Genomic DNA, 18359 nt, shown 5'->3' with positions numbered 1-18359 from the left:
TGGTGCACCTGCAAGGTCTGGCCAGCTGCAGACCTGCATCCCCCTCCTCCGCACCAGACTGCGTGCACCTGCAGAGAAGCGCCTACAGACTTCTGTATAGGGCAGCATAGATTTGACCTGCAGTCACTGAGGCTTACGGAGAAACATTTCTTCATTAAAAAGAAAAGAAAAAAGTTGTACTGTTTTTCACGTGAGAGTGCAGTTGTGGTGTATAATGGAGGGAGGCGTGAGACTCTGCTCGTCCACTGGAATCCTAGTAGGCGAGCTTATCTGTGGCTTTTTCAAGGATGCCCATGCCGGAGCGGGCTTTGGGTCACATTCATTTAGATTGGTGAGCAAAGTGCACTCATTTCCACATTTCATCTCACCTGGGGACGGTCTAAGTATAGTCTTGAGGGCCTGTGTCTATTATTTTATCCCACTTGTCAACTTAATCACCGTAGCTTAACGAATGGGGGCTTCTCTTCTGCCCTAACTGGGATTGTTATTAAGGAACTTGATGGCTTCTTAGCAGGGTGCAGAGATAGTCGGCTTTCCACCATTGCCCGGATTGGGATTTGGAACATGGATTGTTAATTCACTGGCCATCGACTGCTTCCTTCTCTCATCCTGATCTTCCTGTCCTGAACTGCGTGATGTGGGTGAATGTGTGTCCATCAGAGGTCTCCACTTTGGGGTTTCCATTTCTTCCTCTTATCCAAGAAGAGCCCAACAGCAGGTTTATCCCCAGAGCACACCAGAGTATGATGTGGGACGTGAGCTCTCCAGCTCTCTGGAGAACCTCAGGGCCTCCACGGAACCAACTGATGGATTAAGACTAAAATAAAGGACAGTTTAGGGCCCCCACAAGTGGGGAGGGGACAAATCCCATGCCTGCTCTGTACTAGTCACTTAGTAAAGAAGAAGCTGCTGGAGAGCCCTGAAGCAAGAGAGATAAATTCAGGGCCCCCTGAATGCATGCCCACCACTTGGGGGCCTCTTTGGTTCCCTCTGGGGTGATCAGTGGTTTGAAGTTGACAGTTGAGAGGCACCAAATTATTACCCCAAAAATACCCCGGGCTGTTTGCTTTTACCACTCACAGGAAATGAAACAAAACGTAAAAAGCCGCTCAGAGGCTGGTCGGCGTGTTCTGGGCTCATATCGTGGAGGCCCACATGCCCCACGTAGGTTCGCCTCGTGGAACCCGAGAGGCTGGGCTCCATTCCATGGTTTGCAGGAGACTGGCCCCTGGAACAAGCCCGCTGTTGTGCTCGATAGTATCCCTTTAAGGGAAATCTGGGAAAACGCTCCTGCCAGTGATGTGATTTTCTTTGCTAGAGGCCAAGTCGCAATGGCAATCCTGGTTCCATAGCAACATGTCTGTGGCCAGAAAAAATATAATGACTGAGGCAGCCTGTATATCTCGGGCAGGAGGAGCTAGCCCACATGCCCCTTTCCATTGCCCCCTTTGCTCTGGCTGGCCTTAGCCCTCTTTCAGAGAGTGAGGACGTCGTAATTGCTACGAACTGTCCCTGCCGTGAACACTTACCCCCTGTATCCCCATCAAGCTCGGGACTTAACGAGGGAGAAGATGATGTCTGTAGTGGAATTCTGCAAGCCCCGTCGTGCTAACCGAGCTCCGCCGGGGGATATCAGTGGAGAATCTGGGCCTCTCATTGGCCCCGTGGCAAAGCAGTGCCGTCAGGATGGCACCGTGGGTAGAGTGTGCCCTGGGCGTCACGGTGGACAGCTTCTGGCTGGAGAGTGGGCAGCCACACGGGGCCGTGGGAGATCTCAGGAAACAGAGGACCCATTCTGGGTGCTACTTGGAGTTAGGACACATTCCAGGGTGGAGTGTGATGCCAGGCACAGAAGGACTGCACAAAAACATGCGGTACACAGAGCTTGTGTTCTAGAAGCTTCTACCAGAGGTGTGGTCTCTGATTCCAGTTTCTCCGGTGTGTGTAAGTGGGGTTTTTAACGTGTTTCTGATGTTGTCCAATCTCTACACTCCTCGGTGAAACCATTGTGATCACTCTTGATTTCAACAGATGCTGTTCTCGCCCTGAACTCTAGGAGCATCTTAAAAAATCTCTACCATGTATCTGACATGCGTCTGGTGTTTCCTTTTTTCGATACATAATGCTTTAGGGGGTCTGAGCAGACTTTCTAGATAGAAGGTAAGGCATTCAAGGTCAGGGACCATTTATCTTATTCTTGGCATTTTTTTTTTAATTTCCCTGATGTTCAGAATTGAGCCCTGTAGATAGTAACCAGGCCATTAATATTTCTCCCCGATAACGTTAGAGTCCCATCCTGTCTCCTAAGAAAATTGTGAAGCTGGTGTGTAAATATATTGAGAACGCTTTTAAATTCTTCAAAGATAAATCAAGCAATTCTTTTTCTAGCATGGTTTAAAAAAAAGACTGTAGATATGAAATCAAAAGCTGAGAATGTCTGAAGACTTCCCATGTCTCCATCTTCCTTCTTGTGGCTCCCGACCGTGACCTGTGGGCTCTAGGGTTCGATGCTGGCACTGAAATCTTCCCGTTCCTCATCCCATCCCCCGATACTCGCGGCTTCTGTTGAATTTGCCTTATTATACCATTCGGGCCAGACTTCTCAGTCACACCCCTAGCAGTGTCTTTGGAGCTACTAAGTAAAAGATTTGAAAGATCTTTCATTAAGGTTGACAGGTTTGATAGATTAGGATAGTGGTTCCTAATTTAGTTTTGAGGTCTGTTGAGGGAGGGAAGGTTTTTATCATATAAAAACTTTTATCTTAATCATCAGAGTTCTCTTCCCTTCCCAAGTAGTTCTGAGACAGCCGAGAACTCAGACAAGCATAATAAGGCAGATGGAAGCCGAAATGCACGTATGCGGCTGCTAACAGTGAGCTGAGTGAGAAGCTGTGTCTTGGGTTGAGAGTCCAAAATGGGCTTCCCGCTCCCTCGTCCCTTGTCTGGGTCTGGAACAGCCCACCTGCAGGGACATTTTGAGTCTGTGGGCCACTGTCTGTGTGAAGAAGGAAGGAAAACACTCAGTGGGAGATTCAAGGTTGGGGGTAAGGGGAGGTTCAGGGAGAATTCTCAGCATGGACAACAGAAGTAGGGGGACGATATTCCCTCTGGCTCTGCTCATGCCTCTTCCCATTCGACACGCTACTTGGGCAAATGATCCCCAGCCTCACTCCAGCCCTTACCCGCTGTGTTTTCTCCATAGCTCTTTGGTTGATAAACTGGTTTACTGGGTTTGTTGTTTGTCCCTTTTATTAGAATGTTAGCTCAGTGAAAGCAAAAATCTCATCAGTATCGTTGACTTTTGTATCCCAGCATTTAACGCTGTTCCCAGTGCGTAGGAAGCATTTGATACATATTTGTTAAATGATGACCTGTTGTTTATGCCTCTTCTCACATGCCTTAAGGGCCTGGATGTCCTTGTGACCTCTCCTGCCTGGAAAATACCTACTCGTACCATAAGAGGCTGAGCTCTCGTGCTCCCGGCTAGAGCATTTCCTGGGTTCCCTTCTTCTAAGGGGAAGGAGCACCTTCTTGTTTGTAACTCACTTGCTTGTATATTCATCACCCTTACTAGATTATAAATTCCTGAGGATCTGGACAACCTCTTGTTCTTATTCATCCTTGTTTCTCTGATATCTGCCGTGTAGTAGGTGCTCAGTAAATAATAATATTAGCATTCAGAATATGGACAGCATGGCAGGAACTGTATCTTAGTATTGTATCTTAGTACTTAACTGTATCTTAGTACTTAAAACCACTTTCTAAATACTTTACATATGTTCACTTGTAGGATTCTCATAACCACTTTACAAGATAGATTTTTTTTTAAAGATTTATTTATTTATTTATTTATTTGACAGAGATCACAAGTAGATAGAGAGGCAGGCAGAGAGAGAGAGAGGGAAGCAGGCTCCCTGCCGAGCAGAGAGCCCGATGCGGGACTCGATCCCAGGACCCTGAGATCATGACCTGAGCCGAAGGCAGCGGCTTTAACCCACTGAGCCACCCAGGCGCCCCACAAGATAGATTTTTAATTCCTGCTTTCAGAGAAGAAAACCCAGGGCATAAAGAGATGCGGTGACTAGCTGATGCTCTTACAGCAGGTCCTATTCCATTGCTGTTATTCCCAGCTGACTCTCAGAGAATGAGTTTATCAATGGATGAATGAATTAGAATCCCAGAATCCCAGATCTGTCTCATTTAATAGGGCCACAGCCATTGGGATCAACAAAATAAGTGAGTAAGAAATGATCAGCAAGCAACGTGGTGATGGGCCATGGTTAAAATAGAATATTGAGGCCACGGCTCAAGTAAATCCACACATGAATCCCTAAAGTCTTACTGTAGCTCTTGAGCTTAATTCCTAATTATCCATGCCGGCATAGTGCTTTCGGTTAATGAAAATCAACAATTATCATTATATTGGGGGGATTATTTCCTAATGTGAGGGAGAATATGAAGTCATCCGTTACGAGTTAAACCATTGCTGTGCATGAGGCTCACTCCTAAATTTGGGGGGAGATGGTGGAAGGGGGTACTCCTAAACTTGGGGGGAGATGCTGAGAGGGGCATATGAGTTGGGAGTGGAAGAGGAGATCCCCAAAAGTGTAAACCAAGGTCACTGTATATGAAAGACTCCAGCCTAGTTGCCAAGGACAAGGCGTGATTACAAGCCAAGTTAAGGAAACATAAAGAAATAAAGGGCAGCAAATAGAACTATCCCAAAGCATTAGTACCCATGATTATTTGCCAGATGGTAACATTAGAGAAAATGAAAGCTGTTGTATCAGTCAGGATAGGATGGGGTTATGCTGCGTGAAGAGTCAACCCGACACTCTCACGAGTGAGAAGTTTAGTTCTCACTCATACGGTGTCCACTGTGGATCTCGTGAGTCTCCAGGACGTCCTCCAGGTACAGCTCTGTGACACAGGCTGCTCTGATCTTGGTGCCCTGTCATCTGGGGGTCTCCTTCATGATCATAGGGCAAGAGGGAAAAACTGGAGAATTGCACCAGCAATGAAATGCTTCAGAGCTTTACCCTGGAAGGGACACGAGCCACCTGCTCTGTCCTAGACATGGCATCCCACCTCTTATACAGCTCATATCATTCCAGCCCTCTCATTCGTTTTTAGGTTTTCCTCCTGCCCAGCACACGGTGGGTGCTCAGTAAATGTTGGTTAGGTGGAAGAATGAGAGCATACCATATCGCCTGATGGTTTTTACTGCAGTATGGTCAACGCAGCCTCAGAAGCCCAGACTTGGTCAAAGATGTTTACTAAAAAGAGCATGAACAAAAGCGACTGCGTAGCTAGCGTTAATTAGCTATGGTGAGTGGGACATCATAAAGACATGGGCAGGCGACATCCAAACCCGCTGGTGGTTGAACTCACACTTCAGCCCCGTCTCTTGGCCACATCCCTGTCTAACGGTCCACGGTGAGATTCACAGTGCGCTGTCTGGTGTCAACCTGCCTTTTAGAAAAGGCTTCTTCCTGAATGAGATAGAGATCACTATCCTTATTTAAAAATTAAGAAACTTAATTAAGGAGAGGTTAATCGGTTCAGAATGTTCCATAATTGCCACCCGGGTGTCTTTGACCACACCGCACCATCTCTCTCCTGTTTTAGGCTCACTCCTTTACCCGCTGCTTCACATCCCGGGGTCCTGGTGGGTGGGCAGCATCTAGCTCCAGATCAGTGGGGCGGGAGCTGGGGGAGGACCGGTTTAGACAGGAGCAAAACATGTGCTGAGCAAAGCATAAGATGCTGAAGATGAAAAACAAATTGGAGACTATATGTGTGATTCAGTACAGAGTGGAGAGTTTATAGAAAGGAAGTGGAAAATTGCCTTGGAAGGGTAGGTTGGGGTCATACCACTTGTGTCAAACCAAAAAATGGGTCTCTCAACCACATCTTGCTACATAATCGTTGGTCAAGAGAAACCAGAGTACAACAGGGGACCCATGATCATGGCCACTAACAAATCCTAGAAAAGGGTGCTTCTTTGTTTGTGGTTTGGGGTGGAGGTGGGGGAGAGGGAGGGGACTGAGCCCTCTAACTGTCACTCTTCAAACATGAACACAGCAGTGCTGTGGAGAGGGTCCTAAACCGGGGGTTGCTGGTCACTGGAGATGTCGCAGCAAGCTGGTGACATGACCGACCATGTTTTGGTGAGGTTAGCTTGACCACTGTGTTCATTGACATATGAGAGGGTGGGGAGAAAACCAGACGGGAGTGCCCCGGTGAGGAGGTTATTACAAGGATAAGGAGATGAGATTTGAAAAGCTCATGTGGGAGTGTGATGAAGGGGCAGATGTGGGAGACACTTCAAAGAAAAGCTGACCAATGCAGTGCAATCCTTTGGACTTGAGAAACAAGAGAATGGAAAGAGTTGGCGGTAACTGGATTTTTGAGTCCCACTGGCCTTATAAGGTGCCCTGTCTTCTTTAGTTTTGGGGCTTATTTAAGTAACAGTGTCATTCTGTGAGTCAGAGCTCCCTAGCTAGACCTGGGGCTTAGCTTTGGACCAACACAAGCCCCTTTACGTAACCGAGAATGGTCTTAACCTTGGCCCTTCCACCATCTCTCCCTTCCCTTGCCCCTCCCTCCCGGAGGTTTGGGATTAAATCTTCAATCAGCATCAAAAACCAATTGTCAGGCTGAAATTTCATCTCCAACCGGGCCCTCTAGTGGAGATAAAATGGTTTAAACGTGGGCCAGAAAAGCAAAAATAAATGTGTGATTCTGCACCTTGCTCCTAATAAGAGAAGGCTCCCCGTCCACGCCGTGAGACCTGTCCCCGTCCTTCGGACTTGCCTTGCCATCGGACACAACCTCCTCACAGCTCTGGGAAATGAGTGGTAGTGTTCAGCTAGCTAGTCAAATTTTTGCAAGCTGACAGTTCTTCTGAGGCTCGCGAGGCTGCCGTGCACCACTTTCTCAGTCCTTCCATCTGATGAGAGAGAGTCAGTGTTGAATTGAGAGAAAGGAGAAAGATGCTCTCTGATGGCAGAGAGGAGGAAGGAGCTGCATCCCATTTTCCTTGCCGGGGCTAGACTGCCTCACCTTGCCCAGGTGCCAGTCTGTGCTGGTAGAGGACAATCCAGTGAGACAGGCTGAGTCTGTGTTCAGCCCACACGCAGCACCTGTTACCTCTAAGGAGCCGGAGAGAGTGCATGGGCTCCCAGGGCTCCGGGACTCCTTCAGCCCCACATCTCTTTCCGCTGAAAGTCAGCTGGAGCTGGACAGATGCTACCAGGGGAGGACAGAACTCCTCACGCCATGCCTTTCCCCTGGCTCTCCGCACGGCTGTGTGGAGCAGATACCTGGACCAGAGATGCACAAAGTTTAACAGAGCAGGAGGGCCTCTTCTGCAGATGCCCCTGGCCATGCTAACGCTGCCCTTGTTGGTCAGACCCTCCTGCTTACTCTGCTGATGCCCTCTACAAAGGCTCTCCCCATTCCTGGGGCAAGGCAAGGCATAGGACCCGCTGGGCATGGAAGACATGTGGCCTTGGTGATCCCTGCAGCGCCTCGTACATACCCATCAATTCAGCACGATTCGTTAGATTGATTTGTAAGTCAGGTTACTTTGGAGTAGCAAGATGATCGGGGACCTCTCTCATCTCGGGGTGAGGGGTTCTGTATTTAGACAGAAAGCTCCCCTATTAATGGACAGTTCTGTGTTGTGTTGCTGGAGAACGGAGAAGCTGGCTGTAAGTTTTGTTCTACATCTTCTGTAGTTTCAAAGGTATTTTCTCACTAGTACTAGAGACTTTAAACATTTCGAGTCTCCCGTGATATCTATATTCTTTTGATGTAGTCTACATAGAAACTAGAGCAGGAATGGGCTTCAGAGTAAGCCAACCAAAGCATCTTGGGGCTTTTGATCACTTTCCATTAGCACGAACAGAAATCTGTGTCCTGTCGGATTTTGTATGAAAGGCCGTTCATTGTTTAATGAAGATAAACATGTTGCTGGGTATTTCAGGGCTGACTTGTCTCCTCAAGTCAGGAGCTGAAAAATTCATACGTGAGATCAGCCCTGTTGGCACAGAGGGGATTCTGAATGCCCCAAACATTTCCCTGGCCATTGGCTGAACTTTTGAAGTCGGCTTGCACTAAAAGAACAGATATGGAAAAGATGCTTTACTTGAGTCCGATGGGCCCCTCAGCCACATCTTTGCTACATAATATTTGGTCAAAAGAAACCTGAGTGCAGGGGCACCTGGGTGGCTCAGTCGGTTAAGTGTCTGCCTTTGGCTCAGGTCTTGATCCTGGGGTCCTGGGATCGAGTTCCACATCGGGCTCCCTGCTCACTGCGAGTCTGCTTCTCCCTCTCCCTCTGCCCCTCCTCAGGCTCATGCTCTCTCTCTCTCTCTCAAATAAATAAATAAAATCTTAAGAAGGAAACCTAAGTGCAAGGAGGACATGTGATCCCAGCCACTAACAAATTCCTAGCAAGTGATGCGTGTTGTTTCTTTCTGGTGAGATGGTAGCGATGGTGGGCAGAGGGTCCTGCCCACTCTCCCTGTCCCTGCTGTATGTTCTGAGGATGCTTCTGGCTCTTGCACCATCCCCCACCCCACCCTGATTTGCAGGAGGGAGGGCATGGCTGTTGCTGGTGGTGTCTGAAAACCGGTGGACGGAACTCTGGGAAACAGCTCTCAGGCCCAGCTGCATGAGTTCCTCAAGCCCATTTTGGTCCTCGGGGCTTTTTGACATTTGGGGAGAAAAAAGAAAAAAAAAGGCTTGCATTCTAAATTTGTTTCTGAAAGGGAGTGCCTTTCCAATGCTTAGACCTTGGAAGTGCTGTTTTTTGTTTTGTTTTGTTTTGTTTTCTTTTCCCATGTAGTATGTGACAAATGGGGATGCTGACGTCACCCTTGGAGTATGGAGCCCAGGTTCCTCCCTGAGAGAGAACAGTAAACAAAGTGCTTACTTTGTTTTACATCTAAAAACGCGCCACTTTCTGTAGAGTTGAGAGGTGACTCGAGATGTTCCTGTTTTCACGTTCAGCTGTTTCCTGGTTCTGGGAGCAACACTCCATTCCATGGCTCAAAGTATTTGAGCAAATTGTGTCTTCTGCCGGAGCTATTTATGGATCCTCAAACAAATGGTGCTTTCTGAGGAAGGAGAAGCGTGTATGAAAACTCTTTTGGTAAAGCCTTTTGTGTGAGGTGTGGCGGCAGAACTTCTGAGAAGCTGGCTTTGGGGGGAATGGCATCCCTGCTGGAGCCCGTGAGGCCCAGGGGAGGGCAGCCCTCCTTGTGTGTTCTGTTTTGAGCTAACACCTGGCTGCCTCAGGGTGCCTGGCTGAGATCAGCCTGGGGATGAGGAGGATGGGGTACGAGGTCAGAGCCTCATCCCTACTAGCGAGGTGCAGGAGGAAGCCAGGCTACCTGGTTCTCTGGTTCTGGGGCAGCCACAAAGGCCTCAGACGGACATTCTCACTCCCCCCTCAGAGTGACCGCCATTGCCTCCAGACCTCCTGCCCTTGCAGGCCTGTCTCCTGCTCCCAGGAAAGCACGTTTGCAGAAGACGTAAGCTCAGTCAGAACTTCTGAGAACGTTAGTGAACAGTCCAGGGAACAAGGTGGACGATGCAGGCTTTTTGGTTGTTGCTGCTGACGTACTTCTGAGGGAGAAAGGAGGAGTAGAAGGTTGGAGACCTCTGATTAGTGGAAGGAGAGCCCACTGATGGCAGCGTTGGGTGTCAGTCCCCAGTCCTGCTGTGTGTCACAACTCAAGCTTATGCACTTAAATGTCTGTGTGTGAAAAGATGAAAGAGGTCTGTGAGCCACTTTTATGTCTTCTTGGGTGATGGGCCTTAAGGAGGGCACTCCTCCATGATGAGCACTGGGTGTTTTAGGCAACTGATGAATCACTAAATTCTGCCCATGAAACTAAAAATACACGGTATATTACCTAAATTGAATTTTGAAAAAATAATAAAAAAGATAAAGGAGGTCAGGTGTAAGTTCCTCATCACTGAAGCTGTGAGCTCGCTCCGTGCCCGTTTATGGGGGGGGGGAGTGGAAGATTGAAGCGGGGTGCTCTTAATTCACAAGCAGAACATGGTCTGTGGGAATGAGGAAGCCAGGATAATTGCTTTCACGTCGCAGTGCCCTCTAGTGGCCAGCCTGGGGGCCCTTGTAGAAGGTCATTCCAGACTCCCCTACCTCCTGTTTCCTCACGGAATGAAGCACCCACTTCTCAGGGGTTGAGCCTGTGTCTCCTGATCGTGATCTGTCTTCCACGTAGGGAAAAAATCAGAAGCTTCGCTACAGAGCAGAGAAGATAGTGCTATTGTTCTGTCACATTAGGATGAATCTTCCTGTGACACATCCCAGTTGTAAATCTGCAGGATGGGACACCAGACTCTGAGACTCCGATGCGAGGATTTTCACAGCCAACCAATCCGTTCCAGGAGGAGACGGATGCCATTGGCAGGAGTGGGCAAGTCCTGTGCTGGCTTCCCACCCATACACAGACAAGCTTTACAAAACGGCAAAACCTTCTCAAGCTCTGTAGTTGGCCAACGCAAAATTTGTTTTCCTCCCTCAGAAGGTTGATGTCGTTAACCGTCTGCCGTCTATACAGTTTTGATAGGGTTTTCCATAGTGAAAGCATTAGTCACTCACAATTATCTTTGAATGAATTATGTAAATCGTGTTTTGGTTTTGATATCTTGTTTTTCTCGTCACTTCAGCCGGTTAAGTGGCTCCTGAGTGGTTCTTGTGGCTGCGGTCAAGTACGTAGGCATCACCTTAGGAATCTCGTTAAAGGCAGCTGCTGACTCTTGTAGGTCTGACTTGGGGCCCAAGATTCTGCATTTCCAGGGACCACACTTGAAACAACAAAGTAATTGGTGAATAACAAGGTGTTAGTGATGCAGGCAGACAGTCTGTGTCCTCGAAGGGACTGGAGAGAGTCTATAAGTAATTATGGCATTAAGACAGAATGTGATGGGACACCTGGGTGGCTCAGTCAGTTGAGCATCTGCCTCTTGATTTCAGCTCAGGTCCTAATCTCAGGGTCCTGGAATCGCACGCCACATAGGGCTCTGCCCTCAGTGGGGGAGTCTGCTTAAGGATTCTCTCTCTCAGTCTCCCCCTCCCCCTCCCCCTGCTCATGCATGCTCTCTTTCTCTCTTGCTCAAATAAATAAATCTTCTTAAAAAAACAGAATGTGGTAATATGTGTAATAAAATTTACAACATGCTTAATGTGATCACTTCTGACTGGAAAGATTAGGAAAAATTTTCCTGAAGAAGGTGATTTTGAAATGGGACCAGAGATTTGGGTTCATTTGTGACAGGGATGGGTAGGTAAGTGTGGCAAAGGCAAACGAGTCAGAAAGTACAGGTTCTGGAAAATGAAGAGTATGTGCAGGGAACAAGAAGCCACCATGTGCTTGTGATGGGGAAAGCACGAGACACTGGAAAGGCTTGTTGAAGTCCTGTTGTGAACTATCAGGAAATCTAGGGTGAAAAGTCTGGACTTGGGAAGCAAAGGGGAACCAGCCATGAGAGATTTTGAAACAAGGTGAATTGATTGAAACAAGATTAATTTGGCCCATGTATGTAGAATAGACTGGAACGGGGAGTGATGTCATTTTCCGGACAGGAAGGGACAGAGCGGATAGCATGAGGCATATTAACAAATGGGAGAATGAAGGATAAAGAGGAGTGCAGGGGGATCCGAGGGCTCCCTGGAGAACATCTGAATTCCGGTCCTGGATGGTGAGGAGCACAGTCGCACCATAATCCTAAATGGGAAAGTCAGCTGAGCTCTCGAATGTGTTCAAACAGGAAAATGACCCGGATGAATACTCAAACGTCACAAGAGGCCTTCCTTGTCTGTCCTATCTAAAATAGCACCGAGTCTTCTTACCCTGCTTTACTGTTTTCATGACACTTTTCAGTGTCTACATTATTCTCTATGAATTTATTTGTGCCATGTCGCTCCCAGGAGTTTATACTCTACTGGAAGAAACAGACAATAGACATGTAAACAAATAAATATAATTAGAAACGAAGAGGAGAGAACAGTCACACATTCACACATGCAAAAGAAGAACAAGATGGGGGAGTCTATGTAGATCAGATGGGTAAGAAAAGGCTTTCTTTGGAGATGACTTTAGATCAAGAAGGTCACACTGTGGGAGTGAGAATGTGGGCAGAGAGAATGGCATATGCAAAGGTCCTGAGGTGAGGTTTGCTGGGAACATCCAGAGATCATGAACTCGAACCACTGTTGCTGGAAGCTAGAGTGAGCTGGGAGAAGAGTAGGAGAGATTGATGTTAGAATAGACAAGTCACAGATAGTGCAGAGCCTTGTATCTGGCAAGGGAATTCAGTTTTATTCTAAATGCTTAGAAAGTCATGCAGGGTCTAAACATGCAAGGTGGATTGGAGGGTGACAAAGAAAAACAGGGCAATAGGGTAGAAAACCTACAGTTGACCAGAGGAGAAGCAATAGTGGTTTGGACCTGATTGATAGCAGTAGAGTCAGAAGAGGAGTAGATGGGTTCATGATGTAGTTCATTCTTAAGGCCAGCTGTGCATACCATGTGCATTTTTGATGTGAACAAAGGCGTGGTGGTGATCACCAGAATTCCCCAGCTTCGGGCTTGAGCAACTCATAAAATGAATGCACCACCCACAGAGATGGGGAGGACAGGCACAGAGCAGAGTTTGGAAAATGTTGAGTTTAAGGTATACATGAGATTTTTTTAAAAAAATTGTGGCAAAATACTCCTAAACTCTGCTGTCATAAAGCCTTTGTAGATTACAGTTCAGTAGTGGTGAGTACGTTCACGTCGTGCATTCAGTCTCCAGAACTCTTTTCATCTTGCAAAACTGGAACCCCCACACTCATCAGACTGCAACAGTCCTTCCTCCCTCCCCCAGCCCCTGGCAGCCACCACTCAACTTTCTCTGTCTGTCTGACTGCTCTTGACCCCTCATGTAAGTGGAATCATACCATATTTGTCCTTTTGTGTCTGGCTTATTTCACTTAGCATAGTGTCCTCAAGGTTTATCATATTGTAGCATATGACAGAATTTCCCTCCTTTTTAAGGCTGAATAATATTACACACACACACATACACACATTTTATTTATCCATTTATCCCCTGGTGGACACTTGGGTTGCTTCCACCTTTGGGCTGTTGTGTGAACATGTTGTGTTGCTGTGAACATGGATGGACAAATACCAAAATACCTTTTCAGGATCCCACTTTCAATTCTTTGGGGAATATACCTAGAAGTCGATTTGCTGAATCATATGGCAAATCTGTTTTTAATTTTTTGAGGAACCCCTGTACTGTTTCCCGAAGTGGCCGCACCATTTTATATTCCCACTAGCAGTGTACAAGTGTTCCAGTTTCTCACATCCTCGCCAACAGTTACTGTTTTCTGGTTTTGATAGTGACCACCCTAATGGGTATGAGGTGGTGAGACATTGTTTTTAGTGGGTATTTCAGATAGGCTGTTCAGTCTTCAGGTCTACAGATCAAGAAGAGGTCTGGCCTGAGATACACCATAAAGTTCAAGTTTAAGCCATCTCCCATCTTTTCAATGAATTTGGGCTTTTTTTAATCAAGTATTTTTTTGAGATCTTATTGATTGATTGAGAGAGAATGTGCATGAGTGGGAGGGGGGCAAAGAGAGAGAGAGAATCTCAACAGATTCCCCATTGAGTGCGGAGCCCAACATGGGGCTCGATCCCACGACCCCAAGATCACAACCTGAGCCAAAATCAAGAGTCAGATGCTTAACCGACTGAGCTACCCAGGCACCCTTTCAATGAGTTTTTATGCCAAGTTAACCGTAAGCATCTAAGAACTTGGAAATTTAGATAAAGCCATTAGATTTCTGTTTAAACTACTTAGTCTCACAAACATGTTTGAAATCTTATACAGATTGATTTAGAAATACTGCTTTTGTGTGCTTTCCTACTACATGAAATAATTCATTTGCAGCCTTCATCTTCGGTACTGTATCTTCATCATCTTTTGAACCACTTTGTCCATCATCTCACACAGTTCTCCGAAGGACATCATCTTGACTTTCATCTGTGTCATTTGAAAGTTGTGCTGTGTTTTGAACCTGTGTGGGATGCTATCACCAGGAATTTTATTCCCAGCCACAGGCACCCATTCCTAGATGTACAGGTTACATTTGTATAGCTTACTGGCCAAAGCAGATCACATCGTCAAGCTCACAATTAATGTGACCATGGACACAGGGAGGCATGATATATTAGGAACTGTTACTGTAACAATAGAAGTCCCAACTGGTATTATTCCATTCTTCTAGTGAGTATCTATTCATGAATTATACAGCTTCCATTTATTGTATTGCTCTTGAAAGCAATCTTTATAATGCTTTTTAAAATTTATAATAACATCCAGTGTTTGTGGCTGTGTAAAGTCATACTCCAAGAATAATTACTAGTTGAAGTTATTTTCTTCCTCAAAAAAAAATAATAATTCTGTTAGTTGACTTTTATAAGCATACAAAACCAGCAGTTGGTCCAGGCGGTTCCAAGGGACTATCTTTTCCCCGTAAAGAGAAATTTGTTGTTTCAGAGAGAATTTATTGAGCAACAAAGAATATGATAAGCTTTATAAAGACTCAGAAATTAAGGGAAGTCATTCTTTTTTGAGTTTGGGGAAAACCTTACCTTGTATCAGGCTTACAGGATAAATTATAAACCTGACTTTGGAGACTCAAGTGGAAGGAAGAGTTTCCACACAGTAAAAGTCCTTGAATGCTACTCTAGTGAATGAGCCCATTGCTCATAAATGTTTAAGAATCATACAGGTCTGGCATGTTTGAAGTTTAGTCTTTCCCAGTGGCATGAGACATCTCTCAATGTTCCTTCTGATCTTCAACAGTGTGATTGAGTGATACCTCTTACCTACCTGTTCACCCATCTATTTGTTCATTAATATCAAGCAGCTCCTCGAGTCCAGGATTTCTGAGTACAATGTAATAGGAAATCTTTGTTTTATCAGTTTAACAACAGAGAAACAGAAAAGCAACAGTTAGTGAACAAAAGGATTTCGTTATCTCAGAATTCCCAACCCCAGACTATATATGACATATAATAACCCCAAACAAAATACAGTTCTGTAATTTAAATCCATTATATTCCAAGATCTGTTTCTCCAGGGATAATTGGGACTAGGAAAACAGGGTTCTAAAGAAGTGGCCTTAATATAATATTGGATATTAATAGAATATTAATAGAAGTAGCCTTCATATAATAATATAATATTTTTGGTTGCCAGCTGGCCATTTGTGTAGCCAACCATCCATCCATCCATCCATCCATCCTTCCATCCTTTCAAATATCCACACAACCTTTGTTTAATTTTTACCTGTATCAAATTGTTACATGGTATTGGGTAATGTTTTTAATAATCATGGACATGAGCTTTACTCGCTTAGGTAAAAGTGAATACTGCAAACAAGTTCTCCCTCTTATCTTAAGGTTAATGGGCTTTTAAAAATCCTAATTAGACCCACTAGACCATAGTCCATCATTGAGATTCCACTGAAACAAATAATGATAATGCTCATTTCACATCTTTGACCTGGGAATTGCAACGTGATTTACCAACATTAACTCATCGATCCTCTTAACACTTCTGAATAAGACATTAATATTTTTAAACTCAACATATAAATGGATTCCCCGTTTTCCAGTGAATTTACATGTCTTTGCCACCGTTAAATATGGAGTGAGGAGAGCAATTAAAGCTAAAATCATTCTTTTCTGAACTACTGCTCAGTGGTCTGACCTACACAAGAATATCTTATTTTCTGGAAATTTAAAAAAAAAACAACAGAGAGATGGTGAGGAGAGAGCACCAACTTTACTTATGTCAAAGGATTCAATAAAACCATACTAGAGACCAAAAATCTTACAGCCCCCAAATGACAATGTTCCTTAAAACTCTTCCTCCCTCTGATTTGATGCTTACTAAAAAGATGGACCTTCTCTGCGTTGCTCCAGGGATGAGTCAGAGCATGTGAGCAAATGAAAACAAATCAGCAGAGAAAAGGCCAACTTCTCTGTTAGCCTAGAAATATTTCTTATTTTCCCAGGGCTTCCGATGTTCTTCCATGCCTGCGTAAACTCAGCTTATAGTAAGCCCTGGTGCCAAGATTTTTCAGTCAGTTCTCTGCCAAAACCATGATACTCTCAGCCTGGGACGAGACACCGTCCCGCTGAGGAAGAACAGGAGAGAATTACTGAGGCGTATTTCTCATGGGAGGCGGTGGGACAGTGTGCTGTTCGCGGAATATCGTTCCCGGTCGCTGGGCATGTGGAGGCTAAGGGAAAGCAGAGACTTTTTTTTTAAATTTTTAATTTTAATTCCGGTAGAGTTAACATATGGCATGATACTAGTTTCAGGTGTACAAGAGAGTGATTCCACAATTCTATGTATGACTCTGTCCGTGCGCATCATGATAGGAATATTCTTAATTTCCTTTTCTCTTCCACCCACAGAAAGCAGAGGTTTTTTTTGTTTGTTTGTTTTGGTTTGTTTTTGGTTTTTTTGGTAACTTACGTAGTCTGGCAATTGAAGCAACACTAAAATTACTTAAACATTTAAAAGATAGCAGTTGTCACAGTTTATGTTCTCAATCATCGGAAGTCATCCCTGAGGCCCTAAATTGCTTTCTTTATCTACTGTTGGTTCTCTCTGAACATGCTTTCGGAATAGGGGCCTTGTAACAATGTCCATGGGTCAGTTATAGTACAATATTTCAGGAAATGTAAGTACTCTGTAAAGAGTCAGCTTCGGTTTTGTTGAGGAACAAAGACTGCTTTTTCAGCAAATCTGGCTTGTGTTCATGTTAAATCCCACCCTCCCCCTTTTTTGCAAGGGGAAATTTCAAGATCTCATTGCTGTATTTAACTTTCCTATTTTAGACGCTGCCAATGCACTTTTCCTCTCAAATAAAGCCTACGTGCGTTCTTTCCCTAATTAACTTTTTAAGGGTTGGGATGTCCAGCCTGACCTAATGTTAGAATGCTCAAAAATAGTACTGATACCAGCACCCTAGGCAAGACCGATGGGGACCTTTTCCATGCTGTTGTCTTATTTCTTGGTGAAGGAAGTTCCGGTGCTATGGCTCCAGCGAGTTAAACTTGGCAGAGGATAGGCCTATCAGCCAAGAAGGTGGACATCTGGGGCACCGATATGATGCCTTCTTTCAAGCAAGGATCGAGTGACTTCCTCATGTGTGTCTCGGCATCCGGGCTGACCACAGCTAGGAGGGAGAACTGTAGGCTGTGTCTGGCCAAGTTTTGGCCCCCTCACACAGCCTAGGTTCCCTGGAGGGGTACCTAATTAGGTGCTGGGGAAGGTAGAAAGCAGTAATGATAATCCAAGTTGGAAAACAGAGCTAGAATTACAGTGCTTCAAAAGTGGGAGTCGGAGAGCTGAACTCAGGAGGAGGTGGGCTCTACCCATTATCTGAAGCCAGAACCAACCATGCCACGGAGACCAGTTGGCCCTTGAGCTTGTGTCCTGGTGAGGACTCTAGAGCAGTGTCAGAGAGGTACTGGATGTTGGTAGAGGAAGGAGGTCAGGAAGAGCTTAACTCTATTTGAATTTTAGTCTGCCCCATGTAATCTATACATGGAGAGCCTGAGGCCAGAGGAGGGGAGAGATTTTCATGGGGTGGCAGTTGGTACTAGATCCTGGCCTCATGTCTGGGTCCCTTGCTGCCCACTGCCAGCCTCCCTCCGTTCACCAGGGTGACTTGTCACCCCTTCAAGTCCTTTTACTTCTTTGCCTTAGACTCCTCTACGTGTCGGATTGGAAGTGGGATCGTGATATGCCAACGTTTTAGACTAAAAATCTTCCTGTACAAATATGAAATATTTACCAGCTTGCCCTAATTTCTCTGATGCCCTGATAATAAGATGCACCACAGATTTCATGATTAGTTTCCTTGCGGGGGGGGGGGGGGGGTGTATAGAAATGCTACCACTTTTTTATATATTCATCATATGTAAAACAAGTTCTAAGTTCAGAAATGTCCAAATACGAAAAACTCACGTGGATGTCACATAGAGGCTATGTGTGTTGTTTCCAGGCTCCGTTATACACGTCCTCCTTAAAAGCGGGCTTTCCATGAAGCCCAAAGCAGTCCCCAGGTTGAAAGCTGACTCTTAACAATTCACAGTGGTAAGAATCAGGGAGGGCTTAGGAAAACAACTTAGAGAATTCATTCTGAACAACTTAAGCAGCTAGCTATTAGCTAAACTAGTAGCCAGGAGTTTCACTGACCACATGCCTCAACGACATTGACCACATTTCTCACAAAGGAA

The 18359-nt window shown here is 45.5% G+C and overlaps 1 protein-coding gene across 6 annotated transcripts in view; it reads left to right on the top strand.

Moving 5' to 3' along the window:
• The window catches only part of ATXN1 (ataxin 1), a 394638-nt gene that overhangs the window by 208687 nt on the left and 167592 nt on the right, over positions 1 to 18359 (top strand). The gene's annotated exons all lie outside the window — the stretch shown is intronic.

Source organism: Meles meles, chromosome 5 (assembly GCF_922984935.1).
Source record: "Meles meles chromosome 5, mMelMel3.1 paternal haplotype, whole genome shotgun sequence".
Classification (NCBI taxonomy): Eukaryota; Metazoa; Chordata; class Mammalia; order Carnivora; family Mustelidae; genus Meles; species Meles meles.
The sequence above is the reverse complement of the archived record's forward strand: the minus strand, read 5'-3'. Positions and strand labels throughout refer to the sequence as shown.